This window comes from Equus asinus, chromosome 5 (genome assembly GCF_041296235.1).
Source record: "Equus asinus isolate D_3611 breed Donkey chromosome 5, EquAss-T2T_v2, whole genome shotgun sequence".
NCBI lineage: Eukaryota > Metazoa > Chordata > Mammalia > Perissodactyla > Equidae > Equus > Equus asinus.
In genome coordinates this window covers 76,939,890-76,958,315 of record NC_091794.1, presented here as the reverse complement: position 1 = coordinate 76,958,315, position 18,426 = coordinate 76,939,890, and the positions used below count along the sequence as shown (strand labels likewise).

Here is an 18,426-nt window from a genome sequence, read left to right as displayed (position 1 = left end):
AAGGATTCGACCCCACTAATTCTTTGATTTTAGATGTCTACTCTCCAGAACTGTAAGACACTAAATTTCTGTTGTTTTAGCCACCGAGTTTGCGGTGCTTTGTTATGGCAGTCCTAGGAAACTAGAACAACTATGTACTGCTGAGGCAAACCCGGGTAAGAGATGGCTTCTTACTTGATCCTGTTTCACTGAAGAATGAGGAAACTCACTGAAGTTTGAAGATTATGCCCAGGTGAGCTGCATTTCAACCCAAGCTTGTTGACTGCAAGGTGACCTTCCCAGAGGTTCTGAAGGCTCCGTGGGTGTCTCCATTATCACATTTCACCTCGATGTTCTCATTGCTGCACACCGTGTTGGCAAACTTACCTCTAATACCTGTGATCTCTGTATTCTTGGGGCCAGCATAGAGCATGGTTCATAGGAATTATGCCTGATTTTCAAAGAAGGAATTAGTGCATGAAGGATTGAATGAGGACATGTAGGACAGTGAATGAGTGAGTTTTGATCAAAATTCTTGTTGCAAAGGACAGATATAATCTTGAGCTAACGTAAGATAAAAAAGGGACAAAAGATATCTGAGGATCCAGGGGTGTCTCATGGAGCCCAAGGGCAGGGGCAGCTAGAGTGTGGAAGGGACAGAACCAGGGACTGGAGAGCTGCCAGGACTGAGTCTCTCATTCTTTCTCTCTGTACATGCATGCATTCATTCTCTCAACAGATAGTTATTGAGGCTCTATCTTGTTGCAGAGATGTTTCTAGAAGCTGGTGATATAGCCATGAATAAACAAACAACGGTCATTGTCCTTGTGGAGCTGGGTCTCTGCGGTGGAGAAGGGCCATGCCCCCCTCCTGGGGTTGGCACATTACCATCCTACCACATGTCATGTCTGAGTGGCCCTGTGAAACCTACTCTGAGAATGTGGTTGTAATATTACGGCCAAGGGGTCCCTCTGCTACAATCAGCTGTGCCTGGGGTTGAACAGGGCTTTCAGGGGCTCACCGTTTGTGGGGGAAGAGATCTCAGAGCAGGTGAGCTGGGCAGATATCCCAAAATGTTTCTATTACCGTGAATGGAAAAAAAATGTATGAGTAGACGAGTAGCTGGATTCACTCATTCATTCATTTGATAACTGTGTGTGGAGAAATTACTTTGGGTCAATTGCCATCCTCATCGCTGGAGATTCAACAGTGAACCACTCAAGTCCCTGCTTCCATGGAGCTTATGTTATAGTGGGGGTGGGGGTGGGGGTGGGGGTGGAGCAGACAATCCTGCCCTTACCTGAGAAGCATCTTGCTTGAATTACTTCGGAAGGCCTCTCTGTGGTCCAGGTCGTGTCCATCACTGGTGCTGCCCTTCTCCTTGGATGCAGTGCAGGGACTGACCAGTGGGAGCCTCTTACCACACCAGCTATGTTACCTGGTCCTCTAGGATCCCCTCATAATGGCCAAGCAGTGGCTTGGGGACCCTTTTGAGCACAGCAGCATGCCTCCTTTCTGATTGCTTGGTGCCCAAGAAAGTCAGCTTCCTCAAAACCCTGCCCCTGGACACTGTCATTAGTTCCCCTCAGGGACCCCAAGGAGCTAAACTGTGTTCTGCCTGTCCATTCTGCTCTCTGGGCCTTTCTGGTGCCCACTGGTCTGTCAGCCCTCCTGTCAATGGCTGCGGCTGCTGTCTGTCCATGAGCAGGTCTGGCCAGAGCCAGTTGAGACTCTTGCATCAGAGATGGTGCCCATGGTGGTAGAGGCAGTAACCGTGTAGGCAAATACGCATGTCCCTCTGGGCTCCAAGCTGGGGCCACTCGGTAGGCAGTGCTCCACTGGAGCTGTCCTCCCCTGGCTGCTCCTGGGAACTGCAGCCACAAAGGCACTTCCCCAAAGGGAGACACAGGAGAGTAGGCTGACAGGTGATAATGGGGCCACAGGCCATGCCAGATGGATGGGCTCTGCTGACAGGGCAGCCATGCCCGGAATAAGAGGGAGGACATGGGGAAATACGGGGCTATTTGGATCCCAAAGTTGTGAGTCCCCTTTCATAGTTCCTGCTGGATTTCGTCCCTATTTAATGCAGTGAGTTTGTTAAGCCTACAAAATGCTTGTCCTTCACAGGCATTAATATTATTTGAAATCATAGAAATTAGAGTGAGTGGAACTGTGACCCTTGTCTGTGCCAGGCCCCATTTGGAGATCATAATAACTCACTTGGGTACCAGTGTAGTCATCACTCCCAATTTACAGATGAGGAAACTGAGGCAAAGCGTGGGCATTCAAAGTATGTGGCAGAGCTGGGATGTGAATGCAGGTAGCTTGGCAACAGAGCCCATAGGCTTAACTGCCCCACCTGTCACTTGACATCTGGCCTGAAAGATTAGCTTCAGCCTAATTACAAGGGGCATTCTAATTCCTGACACAGCCAACAAGAGAGGTATTGAATAAATGAGAATCTCTGTTAGAAGAGCAGGAAAAATTGGGCTGCAAGGTCTGTGAGGCCAGCAGAAGGTGAGAGGTGACTCAGCAGCAGGAGGGCGCGCGTTATGTAAAGAGCGATGATCTGCTTCCTGGGTCTACCTATCAGCTCATGGCCATCCGTGTCCTGAGGAAGTCACTGGAGGAAGTTTTACTGGTTCCGTATGTGAAGTCCTAGCTCAGAAAGGTGACAACTGCATCAACAAAAGGTCACAATTTCTCCAAATCAAGAAATCATCTGGAGTCATCAGTACAACCGTTTGCGTGAACAGACTGGGCTTTGGCTGTCTCTCTGTGGCTGCTGTAACAGTTCCCGTCTGGACTCCCCTCTGCTGATCATCGCCTGGCCTCCTTCTCGGAGAAGAGAGAAGCCTCAGCTCTCTGCAACGCCCCACCTCCTGAGGCTTGTTCAGTCCACAAACCCCTGGTGAGCCCTTATCCATGAGGCCCCTCAACTTGCTCTGTGCCCTCCTCCTCAGGGATCAGTGCTAACAGAGCTGCCTGGGGAGGCACCGTCTGTTATCCAACCTGCAGGCTTCTCCTTGCTCTGTCACTCCACACACCTGGGTCAAGCATCCCTATGTGTCACGCTCTGTGCTGGGTACTTGGGCACAGGAAGGGGGACGACATCCTCAACCCCAAGGAGCTCACACTACAGGGGTTTGGGGATGAGAGCTGGGAGGAAAACAGACTCTGTTTAGTGGTGCAACTCAAATGTCAGTTCTGCTTACATTCGCCATCCTGGAAACCTTCTCACTCACATGTGCCAGTGACTTCTCAGGGTTTTATCAATGAAATCACCAGTGTGGAAAATTCCCCAGTCTTGGGGAAACCACCCGTTGGCCCCCTACACTTGACCTCACCCTCCTAGACCGGCAGGTGAGCCACTTTTCCTGTGACCTGACATCTTAGATTCCTGGCTATGGTTTCCACAGGGCAGGGACCCACAGAGTAATGTCTGTGTTAGAGCCAGGTAGAGGGGTTTCGGTTGAGTGACTTGGGCAGAGAAGCATCTAGAAGCCTGTTCTTTAAGAACAGCTGAGGGTGCTTGGCCTGGAGGAGGGGAGACTCAGGAATGAAGAGTCACTGTCCTAAAGTGCAGGGCTGCCAGGACAGCCTGCGGATCTACCTAAGGAAGAGGTGTCTGACAGACCTGAGAACACCAGCACGGGCTCCCTGTGAGGGAGTGAGCTCCGCGGACTGGGATGAGGACCAGAGACCTGAGAGGTAAACTGCGTTTGCCCAGGGACCATGTGCTCATCACACAAGAAGGCCCCATTTACTCCTGACTTGCTGTTTCGCACACCTAACCTCTCACTCTCATCACCCTTCTCCTTTGCTCTACCTGATGATAAGTGACTCATCACACAACCGATGGGACCAGCGTTCTTTTCTTTCTCCCCTAAATCCTGGGCTCCTGTCCAACTCCAGGGCAAGTAACTACTTAAATCCCTTCGGGCCTATCTTCCCCTAGTTCTATGATACTTTCCATCTCCCTCTGTTTCTGCCCCTGGGACTCTTGGATCCTGACCCTTTCCCTTACTTGGCTCAGCACCAGGGACTTTTCACCAACACCACCTGGGGCAGTAGTGGAGAGGGCTTTGGAGTCAGGGAGCCTGGCTCTGAATTCTGGTTGTAACTCTTTCTTTCCCTCCCCGAGTCCTCCATTTCTTCTGCATGGTTCGGCTCATAATGCTTGGTAATCGTCGCTAACATTCAGAGAGCACTTGCTATGTTTGGGGCCCTGAGCAAAGAACTTGGTGTTTTCTCTCACAATAACTCTACACAACAGACTTTTAAAAAAAACACCCATTCTACGTGAGGAAACAAAGGCACAAAGAGGTTCACTGCTTGCCCAGGGTCACCCTCTTCTAAGATTGCACCCCAGGCAGTCTGACTCCAGAGACTTTTATGTTAACCGTTAATGTAGAGAGATGCTTGTTGGGTTGAGCTTCCAGTCCATACATGGTGGCCCCCGAACTTTCCAGGGGGCGTTTCCTGTTTGCTGTTTTAGCCAGTGTTTCCAAGCAGCAGGAGAGTGTTTCAGGTTGTCAGCTCCACATATTGGCCTTAATGCGAGCCTCACTATCCAGGGCAGTTATGAGAAAGTGTCGGGTTAAACATGTGGCTAGATGTATCAGTCATTGAAAATCATGTTTCTAGAGGATTTTTACCGATATGAGGAGGGCTTATAACAAAGTGCTCCAAGCAGAATGTACAACTGTGTGTAGAGTATGAGCTGAACTCTTTGAAAGTTGTGCTGGCCGTGGTCAACAGTTATTAACCAGTAAGTATCTTTCCCATCCATTTGCTGTCCACACACACAAACCAAGGACTCCTTGATGGTGGTAACTAGGTCTCATACCTCCTTATGCTCCCATAGCATGGAACACAGCACTGTGCCTACTGACGGTGCCGAGAAATACTTACTGGTTTGATGATTGAAGGAAGGAGGGAATGAGGAAAATGTTGGACTGCTTGGATCACCATCCTGAATAGACCAGGTTCAGTTCTGGGTGCCATATTTTCAAAGGAAATTAGTATTTTGTTCCTGGATGGTTCCTGGTTCAGTTTCTAGGCAACAGAAAGGCAGAATTGGGGGGCAGTGAATCTCCAAGGCGGCAGCTTGAAGCAATTACTCCTGTGGGTCGATCAGCCAGTCACTTCCTGTTTTGGTTTGGTAAAATTGGGTTCGATGGTTCTTGTGCAGGTGAATATCCAGTTTTCCCAGCATCGTTTGTTGAAAGGACTGGCTATTCCTCACTGAATTGTCTTGGCATCTGTGCTGAATATCAATTGACCACATATGTGAGGGTTTATTTCTGGTTTCTCTATTTTTTCCTTTTTTTTTTTTCAGTTTTTTTTTATTGAGTTATTGATAGGTTACAATCTTGTGAAATTTCAATTGTACATTAATGTTTGTCAGTCATGTTGTAGGTGCACCACTTCACCCTTTGTGCCCACCCCGCACCCCACCTTTCCCCTGGTATCCACTAAACTGTTCTTGGTCCATAGTTTTAAATTCCTCATATGAGTGGAGTCATACACAGATTATCTTTCTCTCGCTGGCTTATTTCACTTAACATAATTCTCTCAAGGTCCATCCATGTTATTGCAAATGGAATGATTTTGTTCTGTTTTGCAGCTGAGTAGTGTTCCATTGTATATATGTACCACATCTTCTTTATCCATTCGTCTGTTGATGGGCACTTAGGTTGCTTCCAAGTCTTGGCTATTGTAAACAGTGCTGCAATAAACATTGGGGTGCACAGGACTTTTGGGATTGCTGACTTCAGGCTCTTTGGATAAATACCCAGTAGTGGGATGGCTGGATTGTATGGTAGTTCTATTTTTAGTTTTTTGAGGACTCTCCATAATGTTTTCCATAGTGGCTGCACCAGTTTGCATTCCCACCAGCAGTGTATGAGGGTTCCTTTTTCTCCGCAACCTCTCTAACATTTGTTGCTATTAGTTTTAGATATTTTTGTCATTCTAACGGGTGTAAGGTGATATCTTAGTGTAGTTTTGATTTGCATTTCCCTGATGATCAGCGATGATGAGCATCTTTTCATGTGCCTATTGGCCATCAGTATATCTTCTTTGGAGAAATGTCTGTTCATGTCTCCAGCACATTTTTTGATTGGGTTGTTTGATGTTTTGTGATTGAGTTGCGAGAGTTCTTTATATGTTAAGGATAGTAAGCCTTTGTCAGATATATGACTTGCAAATATTTTTTCCCAGTTAGTGGGTTGTTTTTTTGTTTCAATCCTGTTTTCATTTGCCTTGCAAAAGCTCTTTAATCTGATGAAGTCCCATTTGTTTATTCTTTCTATTGTTTCCCTTCTCTGAGAAGGCATGGTGTCCGAAAAGATCCTTTAATACTGATGTCAAAGAGTGTACTGCCTACGTTTTCTTCCAGAAGCCTTATGGTTTCAGGTCTCACCTTTAGGTCTTTAATCCATTTTGAGTTTATTTTGGTGAATGGTGAAAAAGAATGGTCAATTTTCATTCTTTTACATGTGGCTTTCCAGTTTTCCCAGCACCATTTGTTGAAAAGACTTTCTTTTCTCCATTGTATGCCCTCAGCTCCTTTGTCAAAGATAAGCTGTCCATAGATGTGTGGTTTTATTTCTGGGCTTTCAATTTTGTTCCATTGATCTGTGCACCTGTTTTTGTACCAGTACCATGCTGTTTTGATTACTGTAGCTTTGTAGTATGTTTTGAAGTCAGGGATTGTGATGCCTCCCGTTTTGTTCTTTTTTCTCAGGATTGCTTTAGCAATTCGGGGTCTTTTGTTGCCCCATATGAATTTTAGGATTCTTTGTTCTAATTCTGTAAAGAATGTCATTGGGATTCTGATTGGGATGGCGTTGAATCTGTAGATTGCTTTAGGTAGAATGGACATTTTAACTATGTTTATTCTTCCAATCCATGTACATGGAATGTCTTTCCATCTCCTTATGTCGTCATCCAATTCTCTCAGAAAGGCCTTGTAATTTTCATTATATAGGTCCTTCACTTCCTTAGTTAAATTTACCCCAAGGTATTTTATTCTTTTTGTTGTGATTGTGAATGGCATTGTATTCTTGAGTTCTTTTTCTGTTGGTTCATTACTGGAGTATAGAAATGCTACTGATTTATGCAAATTGATTTTATACCCTGCAACTTTGCTGCAGTTGTTGATTACTTCTAACAGTTTTCCGATGGATTCTTTGGAGTTTTCTATATATAAGATCATGTCGTCTGCAAACAGCGAGAGTTTCACTTTTTCCCTCCCTATTTGGATTCCTTTTATTCCTTTTTCTTGCCTGATTGCTCTGGCCAGGACCTCCAGTACTATGTTAAATAAGAGTGGTGATAGAGGGCATCCTTGTCTCGTTCCTGTTTTCAGGGGGATGGGGTTCAGTTTTTGCCCATTGAGTATGATGTTGGCTATGGGTTTGTCATATATGGCCTTTATTATGTTGAGGTAGTTTCCTTCTATGCCCATTTTGTTCAGAGTTTTTATCATAAATGGCTGTTGGATCTTGTCAAATGCCTTCTCTGCGTCTATTGAGATGATCATGTGGTTTTTATTCCTCAGTTTGTTGATGTGGTGTATCACTTTGATTGATTTGCGGATGTTGAACCATCCCTGTGTCCCTGGTATGAATCCCAGCTGATCCTGATGTATGATTCTTTTGATGAATTGCTGAATTCTGGTTGCCAAAATTTTGTTTAGAATTTTTGCATCTATGTTCATCAGTGATATTGGCCTGTAGTTCTCTTTTTTCGTGGTGTCCTTGTCAGGTTTTGGTATCAGCGTGATGTTGGCCTCATAGAATGTGTTAGGAAGTGTTCCATCTTCCCTAATTTTTTGGAATAGCTTGAAAAGGATAGGTATTAAATCCTCTCAGAAAGTTTGGTAGAATTCCCCAGGAAAGCCATCTGGTCCTGGGGTTTTATTCTTTGGGATGTTTTTGATTGCTGTTTCAATCTCTTTCCTTGTGATTGGTCTGTTCAAATTGTCTGCCTCTTCTTGAGTGAGCTTTGGGAGATTGTAGGAGTCCAGGAATTTATCCATTTCCTCTAGGTTATCCATTCTGTTGGCATATAGTTTTTTGTAGTATTCTCTTATAATCTGTTGTATTTCTGCAGAGTCTGTTGTTATTTCTCCTTGCTCATTTCTGATTTTGTTTATTTGAGCTTTCTCCCTTTTTTTCTTTGTTATTCTGGCTAGTGGTTTGTCAATTTTATTTATCTTCTCAAAAAACCAGCTCTTTGTCTCATTGATCCTTTCTACTGCCTTTTTCGTTTCAATAGTATTTATTTCTGCTCTGATTTTTATTATTTCTCTCCTTCTGCTGACTTTGGGCTTCATTTGTTCTTTTTTCTCTAGTTCAGTTAGGTGTGCTTTCAGGTTGCTTATTTGGGATTTTTCTTGTTTGTTAAGATGTGCCTGTATTGCGATGAATTTTCCTCTTAATACAGCTTTTGCTGTATCCCATATGAGTTGGTATGGCATGCTATCATTTTCACTTGTTTCCAGGTATTTTTTTATATCTTCTTTAATTTCTTCACTGATCCATTGCTTGTTCAGTAGTGTGTTGTTTAGTCTCCACATCTTTGTGCCTTTCTCAGCTTTTTTCTTGTAATTAATTTCTAGCCTTATAGCACTATGATCTGAGAAGATGCTTGTTATTATTTCAATTTTTTTTTAAATTTGTAGAGGTTTGCCTTGTTTCCCAACATATGGTCTATCCTAGAGAATGTTCCATGTGCACTTGAGAAGAATGTGTATTCAGCTCTTTCAGGGTGGAGTGATCTATATATGTCTATTAAGTCCAATTGTTTTAGTTTTTCATTCAGCTCCACTATTTCCTTGTTGATTTTCTGTCTGGATGATCTGTCCATTGATGTGAGTGGGGTGTTGAGGTCCCCTACTATTATTGTGTTGTTTTTAACATCTTCCTTTAGGTCTGTTAATAGTTGCTTTATGAATCTTGGTGCTCCTGTGTTGGGTGCATTGATATTTATAAGCGTTATTTCTTCTTGATGAAGTGTCCCTTTGATCATTATATATCGTCCCTCTGTGTCTCTCTTTACCTGTCTTATTTTGAAATCCACTTGGTCTGATATGAGAATTGCAACACCTGCCTTTTTTTCCTTGCTATTTGCTTGAAGTATTGTCCTCCCCCCCTTCTCCCTGAGTCTGTGTTTGTCCTTGGGGCTGAGGTGTGTTTCCTGGAGGCAACAAATTGTTGGATCTTATTCTTTAATCCATTTTGCCACTCTGTGTCTTTTTATGGGAGAGTTCAATCCGTTCACATTGAGAGTGATTATTGATGCATGTGGACTTAATGCTGTCAATCTGTCGCTCATTATCTTGTTTTCCTGTGTTTCTTTTCCTGTGTGCTTTAGACTACCCATTTAATACTGCAATTTCTTATGCTGGGTTTCTTAGATTTTTCCTTATCTATGATTTGTGACTCTGTTCTGTACTTTATTTTAGTGTCTACCTTGAAGTTTGTATTTAGAATCTCGTGTATAATATAGTCTATTCTCTGGTGGTCTCTTACTTACTCGACCAATACTGATTTAGACCCTTTGCTCTTCCCCTCCTAAATAATTATTTTCATTTTTTATTCCAACTCGTCTTATTAATTTGTAGTTAGAGTGCTAAGATCATCCTTGTTTTGGTAGTTTCCTTATTTTTACCCTAATGCTATAGTTGAATATTTGCTATCCTGTTCTGGTTCTATCCATCGGTCTCCCTAGTCTGTGGATTGTGTCCCCTTTCTCCCTTTTTTCTTTTTTCAAGTATGAGAGCCTTCTTGAGGATTTCTTGTAATGGAGGGCTTTTAGTTACAAATTCCCTTAACTTTTGTTTGTCTGCAAAAGATTTAATTTCTCCCTCATATCTGAAGGAAATTCTTGCTGGATAGAGTATTCTTGGCTGAAGGTTTTTATCCTTTAAAGCTTTGAATATATCACTCCATTCTCTCCTAGCTTGCAGGGTTTCTGTAGAGAAATCTGCTGACAGTCTGATAGGGGCTCCTTTATAGGTTATTCTCTTTTTTTTCCTTACTTCCCTGAGTATTCTTTCCTTATCATTCCTATGTGCCAACTTTACTATTATGTGCCTTGTGGTGGGTCTTTTTACATTGACAAATCTAGGAGATCTAAAACCCTCCTCTACACACATTTCTCCGTTGATCCCTAGATTTGGGAAGTTCTCTTCAATAATTTCGTTAAGCACACTTTCTGCTCCATTTTCCTTTTCCATATTCTCGGGAATTCCTATGATCCTTATGTTCTTACTCCTCATTGAATCCATTATCTCTCGGAGATTTTCCTCATTTTTTAAAATTCTTAGTTCTCTTTCTTCCTCTGTCTGGCGCCATTCAGCCTGTCTGTCCTCGATTATGCTGATTTGCTCCTCTAGGTTGTCTACACGGGCATTCAGGGAATCCATATTCTGTTTTATCTGGTCCATTGTGTTTTTCATCTCAAGTAATTCTGTTTGATTCTTCTTTATGATTTCAATCTCTTTTGTGAAGTAACTCCAGAACTCGGCTTGTTTCTCTATCTTTCTCTCTACCTCATTGAGTTTTTTGATTATAGATGCTCTGAATTCATTATCACTTAGTTTACCTAATTCCAAGTCCTCAGGACTTAATTCTGTGTTTTTATTGTTTTCCTTCTGGTCTGGGGCTTTTATAAATTGCTGGATGGTAGAGGAGTGGTTTTTTCTCATGGTGGTAGAATTCAGTTGCAGTTACAGCCTGTTGCCACTAGATGGGGGTCGAGAGCGGCGTGTTAGCTCTCCGCCTTTGGGGCAAGATGGCTGCGCCCACTGGCTTTGTTAGGGGGGAGGGGCTGTTACTCACACGCCCGTCTGGGTTCAGATCAGTTCTGTTCTCTGGTCTCCCAAGGCCCTTGATTTATAGGGTCCCCGCGGACGGAAGCTTTCCCCCCGTCAGCGGGTCTCCACTGAACCAGCGGCAGGAGTCCTGGATGATTCCCAGGTCGCGCGGCCCCTCCCCCGCTCCTTCCCGACCCGCGCCACAGCGATCGCAGACTTTAGGGGAGGGAGCGATGTTCTCTCCTACCGTTCCAGCGCCTCCGAAGGTGTAAGCAAGGTTATGATCTCAGCCTTCTTGGTATTGTAGGTCTCTAACGAGCTGGCATTATGTTTATTCTCTGAAATTCAGTTCTTCCAATCTTTTGTTGTATTTTGGAGGGGAGAGAATCCCGGGTCAGCTCACCCTGCCATTTTGCTCTGCCCACTCCTCTATTTTTTCCTTTTGCCCATATGTCTATCTTTATGCCAGTACCACAGTGATTTGATTTTATAGCTTTGTAGTAAATTTTGAGATCAGGAGGATTTCAGAAAATCAGAAACAAAACCAACTTTCTTCTTCTGATTTGAGTCAGTTTTGACTCTTTGGAGCCCCTTAAGATTCCGTATAAATTTTGGAATGGGTGTTTTTATTTCTGTAAAAAGCATCCTTGATGTTTTGATAGGGATTGTATTGAATCTGTAGATTGCTTTTGGTAGTATTGTCATCTCAACAATATTAAGCATTTCAATCCATTAACATAGAATGTCTTTCCATTTTTTGTCTTTAATTTCTTTCAGCAATGTTTTATAGTTTTCAGTGTACAAGTCTTTCACTTCTTTGATTAAATTTATTCCTAAGTGTTTTTTTGATGCTATTGCAGATCGATTTTTAAAAGTTTTCTTTTCAGGTTGCTCATGGCAAGTATACAGAAACAAAACTGATTTTTTGTGTGTTGATTTTGTATCCTGCAATTTTGCTGAATTTTTTGCTGGTTAGCTTTTCTTCATTCTTTAGGGTTTTCTTCATATAAGATCATATCGTCTGCAAATGCAGATAATTGTGCTTCTTCCTTTCCAATTTGGATGCTTTGTATTTTTTCTTCTTGCCTAATTGCTCTGGCTACAACTTCCAGTCCTATGTTGAATAGAAATGGTGAAAGTGGGCATCCATATGTTTCCTGATCTTAGTAGAAAAACTTTCAGTCTCTCATCATTGAGTATGTTTCTAGCTATGAGTTTTTCATAAACAGCCTCTAGCATTTTGAGGATGTTCCCTTCTCTTTCTAGTTTATCGAGTGTTTTTTATAACAAAAGGGCATTGAATTTTGTAAAATACTCTTTCTGCATCAATTGAGATGATCACATGTTTTTTTCCCCCTTCATTCTATTATTGTAGTGTATTACATTGATTGATTTTTGTATCTTGCATTCCAGGAATAAATCCCATTTGTTCAAGATCTCTAATCCTGTTAGTATGCTGCTGAATTTGGTTTGCAAGTATTTCGTTAAGAAATTTTGCATCTGTATTCCTAAGGAATATTGACCTGTAGCTGTCTTTCTTGTGTTGTCTTTATCTGGTTTTGGTATCAGGGTAATGCTGGCTTCATCGAAAGAGTAAGGAAGTGTTCCTTCCTTTTCAAGTTTTTGGAAGAGTTTAAGAAGAGTTGGGGTTAATTCTTCTTTAAATATTTGATACAACTCACCGATGAAGTCATCTTGTCTGGGCTTTTCTTATTTGAGAGGGTTTTGTTTACTGATTCAATCTCCTCCCTAGTTACAGCTCTATTCAGATTGTCTACTTCTTCTTAAGTCAGTGGTAGATTGTGTTTCTAGGAATTTGTCAATTTCATGTAGGTTATCTAATTTGTTATATATAACTATTCATGATATTCTCTTATAATCCCTTTTCTTTCTATAAAATCAGTAGCAATGTGCCCACTTTACTTTTTGTTTTTGTAACTTGAGTCATCTCTCTTTTTGAGTCAATCTAGGTAAAGGTCTGTCATCTTGTTGATCTTTTCAAAGAGCCAATTTTTGGTTTTGTTGATTTTTCTTTACTGCCTTTTTATTCTCTCTTCTATTTATCTCCACTCTATTCTTTTTATTTCTTTCCTTCTGTTTGCTTTGGGTGTAGTTTGCTCTTCTTTTTCTGATTCCATAAGGTGTACAATTGGGTTATGGATTTGAGGTCTTTCTTCTTTTTTAATGGATGTGATTACAGTTATAAATTTCCCTCCTCTCATTGCTTTCCATGCACCCCATAAGTTTTGACATATTGTGTTTTTGTTTTAATTTTTCTCAAGGTATTTTGTTATTTCTCTTGTGATTTATTTTTGACAAATTGGTTGGTTGTGTGCTGTGTAATGTCCATATATTTATGAATATTTTAGTTTTTCTTTGCTATTGATTTCTAGTTTTATTTCACATGATCAGAAAATATGCTTTGTGTTGTCTGAATCTTCTAAACTTATTAAGACTTGTTTTGTGGCCTAACAAATAGTCCATCTTCAAGAATGTTCCACGTGCACTTGAAAAGAAAGTGTTGTTAGGTGGAGTGTTTTGTATACGACCTTTAGTTCCAATTGGTTTATAGTTGTTCAAAGCCTCTGTTTTCTTCTTAATCTTCCCTCTGGTTGTTCTACCCATTACTGAAAGTGGGTTGTTGAAGTCACCAACTATTATTGTAGGACTGTCTATTTCTCCCTTCAATTCTGTCACCCTTTGATTCATATATTCTGGGGCTGCTTTGATAGGTGTGTATATGTGTATAATTGTTTCATCTTCTTGCTGTATTGAACTTTTATCAATATATAATGTCCTTCTTTGTCTCTTGTAAACTTTTTGAATTCAAAATCCATTTTGTCTGACCACAATATAGCCACTTAAGCTCTCTTATGGTTGGTTACTATCTTTGTGGAATACATATTTCATTCTTTCTTTTTTTTGTTGAGGAAGATTAGCCCTGAGCTAACATCCATCGCCAATCCTCCTCTTTTTTGCTGAGGAAGATTGGCCTTGAGCTAACATCGGTGTCCATCTTCCTCTATTTTTTTCTATGTGGGATGCCTGCCACAGCATGGCTTGATAAGAAGTGCATAGGTCCACGCCCAGGATCTAACCTGCAAACCCTGGGCTGCCAAAGCAGGACCATGTGAACTTAACCAGTGGCCCACTGGGCTGGCCCCTTTCATTTTTTTACTTTCAACAGTTTTGTGTTCTTGTGTCTAAGGGGTGTCTCTTCTAGACAGCATATAATTGGATCCTGTTTTTTTTTTAAAATAATCTAATTTGTCAACCTCTGTCTTTTAACAGGAGAGTCTAATTCATTTATATTTAATGTGGTTACTTACAAAGAAGGATTTACTTCTGCCTTTTAGCTATTTGGTTTTTGTGTGTCTTATATGTTTTGTGTTCCCCAATCCTCCATTACTGCCTTTTTTGTATTAGGTTTATTTTTTGTAGAGTGCCTCTATGAATCTCTTCACCTTTCCTTTCATGTATATTTTTAATTAAATCTTATAGAGATTTTCTTGGGGCTTACAATGAACATTTTACACTTATGCCAGTCTTATTTGAATATTACTAACTTATTTTGATAGCATATAAACACTGTGCTCCTGTACATCTCTGCCCCACCCCCTTATGTGGTTGTCACAGATTATGTCTTTATACATTGTGTTCCCATTAACATCGATATATAATTTTATTGAACTTTCCCCTTAAATTACTTAGGAAAAAGAGAGAAATTGCAAACCAATAGAGAAGTAGAAAATTACTAGCCTTAATATTTACCTATAAAGTTACCTTTAACAGCATTCTTTAAGTATGTTTTATGTCTTAAATTTACTGTCTCGTGTCCTTTTATTTGAAGCAGGGTGACTTTTTTGGGTACTTCCTGTAGGGCAGGTGAACTGGTAATAAATCTTTTCTGTTTCTCTTTATCTCAGAATGTCTTAATTTCTCATTCATTCTTGAAGGATAATTTGCAAGAAACAGAATTCCTGGTTGTCATTTTCTTTCAGGACTTTAAATATGTTGTCCCACTAACTCTGGTCTTCATGGTTTCTGATGAGAAATCAACTGTTAGTCTTATTGAGGATCCCTTTACGTGATGAGTCATGCCTCTCTTGCTACTTTGAAACTTTTCTCTCTTTCTTTGGGGTTTCATAATTTGACTATAATGTGTCTCAGTGTGGCTCTCTTTAAGTTTATCCTATTTAGAGTTCACTGAGATTCTTAAATGTGTAAATTCATATCTTTCGTCAGATTTGGGAAGTTTTTGGCCATTATTTCTTCAAATATTTTTTCTCTGCATCTTCCTACTTCTCCCTCTTCTCCTGAAATTTCTATTGGGCATATTTTGGTATGCTTGATGGATTCCCACAGAGCTCAGACTCTATTTTGTTCATTCTTTTTCTTGTTTCTGCTTCTCAGACTGGATAACTTCAAATGCCTTATCTTCAAGTCTCTGTTTTTTCCTATACTTGCTTAAATCTGCTGTTGAATCCCTTTAGTGAATTTTTCTTTTCAGGTATTGTCCCTTTCAGCTCTAGAATTTCTGTTTGGTTCCTTTTTATAATTTCTTTTTGTTGATATTCTCATTTTGTCCAGATGTCATGTTCCTGATTTTCTCCAGTTCTTTGTCCATGGTTTTCTTTAGCTCTTTGAATATATTAAAGACTGTTGATCAACATCTTTGACTAATAATTCCAATGTCTGAGCTTCCTCAGGAATGGTTAACATCATATTCTTTACTGTGAGTGGGCCGTATTTTCCCGTTTCTTTGTATGTTTCGTAATTTATGGTTGAGAACTGGAAGTTCTGAATATTATGTTGTAGTAACATGGAAGTCTAATTCTTTCACTCTCAGTGATTACTTGCATTTTGTTTTGGAGGGCTGCAGCCATTTTTGTGTGTGTGTGTCTTCTGAACTGTTTTTGCAAACTATGATTCCTTGTTGTGTGTGGTCAACCAGTTCTTCTCCACTGTCTCTGTGTCCAGCCAATGATCTGAGAAGTATTTCTTTAAAGTCTGGCCACAAGATGAGGGGGTGGGAATAGATCTCGCTCCTTAAATCCCCTCTTAGCTGGGAAACCACTTCAGCCTGTGAGGCCAAAACAATTTGTGCTGGTCCCTCAGCATTCAACAGCAGCAATCAGCAGCCCAAATACACATCTCCAAGTCTGGGAGGAAAGGCCTCATCCCCCACCTTGGCTCCAGCAAGCTGCACTGGGAACATGTGCACCGTCCCCACAGCCGCCTTCCCTGGGTTGGGGAAAGGGAGGTGCTAGCCGTTGGTGCAAAAAAGCTCAAACTGACTGGAATTTACGTGTCTTCATCAAGCTCTCCCCTGGATGCTGCACTTGTTGTGGCAGACTCAGAGTTCCCAAACAGTGGCTTCAGACACCTCCTACCAGTTCAAGTGCTGTTTCAGAGGAGATATGGACTCCTGGAGCTTTCTTCTTTGCCATCTTCCCTAATGTCGCTCTGGCAAATGGTCATTCAAACCCAAACGTTTGCCTATTTTTCTCATCTGAGGGAAAACACAGAACTGTCAAGTTTCTCTTCAGCTGGGAACCTTGTGTATCACCACTTCCCATCTGAATGAGAATCAGAGGCAAGTTCTGAGAAAGTGAGACTGCCCTTCCTCACTATCTAACACAGTGTGGCACACAGCAGAGCTGCAAAAATAAATGTCGACACCACATTGGCCCAGTGCGTAAACTTTCCAAAACACAATCACAGCTACTCGTCAGCTTATCAGGTGTTAATAGGCTCATTTTAGAGACAAGAAAACTAAGGCCCAAAGATATTAATTGACTTTCTCCAGGTCACTAAGCAAGTGAGTGTCAGAGTCAGGACCAACACCTCAGATCTCTAACTGCAGTTTTGCTACTACCTGTCTATCATTTATTTAGCATAATACTATATTCTCGGCATTGTACTAAATTAGCTTCCTTAATATTTATGCTACCCTGCCAAGTGGGTGCTGGAAACAACAACTGTGAGGAAGCAAGGGCAGCAGGGGTTGGGCGGTGGGAGAATACGGACCGTGATGCGCTTGAAACAGTTGCCTCACGTGATCTCATGATGAGCTCTGAATCTGGGGTGTCCTGTAGAGTTGTCCTGAAAAGAGTGAGGGGCATCCACCATTGTACCTCCATGCTGATCTGTCATTGGCTGCAGGCTGCCCCTAATGGACCAGTGTAAGCTTGGGTAAGGCTGATTCATGTGGTCCCAGGAATTTCCCAGAGAGGAACTCAGATGTGAGCCATCAGCAGGTAATACTCTCGACAGCTGGGGAATAAGTGCCTCAGTCCTGAAAGGGGATCTCAATGGTGTGACATAATATTCTCTATAATCCACCTTGTTCACTTGCTTCATATGTAAATTCCTTGGGAAATTTAGAAAAGGAAGTTTAATAAGATGAGTATTTGTGGTCTCAAGGCCACAGGTCGATTGAGTAGGTTGTGTACTGCCTCCTGGAGGATGGAACCCAATCCTCACAAGGTATTGTCTCCAAGTGGAGCCTCAGATACACCCTCAAAAATTCCATCACCTTTTCAGGACAGAAACTTTTTGGTGGGCAGTACGTGATGAGCCAGCTGATCCCATGGTTGTATGTTCACTGCCCCAACTCCTTTCTGGTAAAGCAGGTCCCGTGGTCCCAGGTGATGTTATGTGAGATCTTGTTTTAGTAGGTCAGACACTATGTAACCCTTGGACAGTGGTGTTATCTGAAGCCCTGCAGGCAAGAATGGTAAACTCATAACTGGAACTGGGCAAATCCAGTTAAGATTAAATTCTGGAGTTGGTCAGGGGAAATCTGGAGGCCCAAGATTTTCAACTGCATTGACTTAGATGTCCCTATCTCGTGGATTAGGGTCTCCTTCTGCCCAGTTGGTACCCTGACCTGGTGTGGCAGTCTTGATGAGGTTGAAAGTTCAATCCTCTCTGGAGCTCTGTTCTTCCTGGAATTAGGTCCTGGAGCTGATCTTCAGTCTTTGTGCCCTCCGGCTGCAGCTGGGCATCCCAGCAGAGGGAAGCAGCTTTGAGCCATAGGAGCCAACACAGGGAGGAGCTTGGAGAATGAGAGCCTTGGCTCTGTAGCAGGATCTTGAAGGTGAACCAGCGCTTCTACTGCAAGTCCTATCAATTAGCACTGTAAAAGACCCATGTTACAACAGAGGAAACTGAGTCTCCAAGAGGCAAAGCTACTTGCTCAAGGCTGCACAGAGGGTAAACAGTGCCCATGATTTGAAATCGGTTTGTGCTGAATACTGAGCCAGGGACCTTACCCTATATGCTATATTGTCTTGGATGTGTTTGCCAAGTACGTCGGCTCAAACACCTGCTTTGTTACTTGGACAAAGCCCTCAGTTAGCCTTTGGATTCCTTTCTGTGGTAGGCAGAACAACAGCCCCCCAATAAGTCCACATCCTCCTCCTCAGACCCTGAGACTATGTAGCCCCACACAAGAAAAGGGCTTTGCAGATGTGATTAAGTTAAAGGCTGTGAGCTGAGGAGATTCCTGCATTATTTGGGTGGGTCCCATCTAATCACATGGGTCCTTAAAAGCAGAGACCCTTTCCTGGCTGTGCTCAGAGGGAGATGTGACTCCAGAGGAGGGGCAGAGAGAT

At 42.1% G+C, this 18,426-nt stretch overlaps 1 protein-coding gene across 1 annotated transcript in view; it reads left to right on the top strand.

Moving 5' to 3' along the window:
• LOC106822589 (cytochrome P450 4B1-like) overlaps nt 1-18,426 on the top strand; it is a 60,817-nt gene that overhangs the window by 17,111 nt on the left and 25,280 nt on the right. The gene's annotated exons all lie outside the window — the stretch shown is intronic.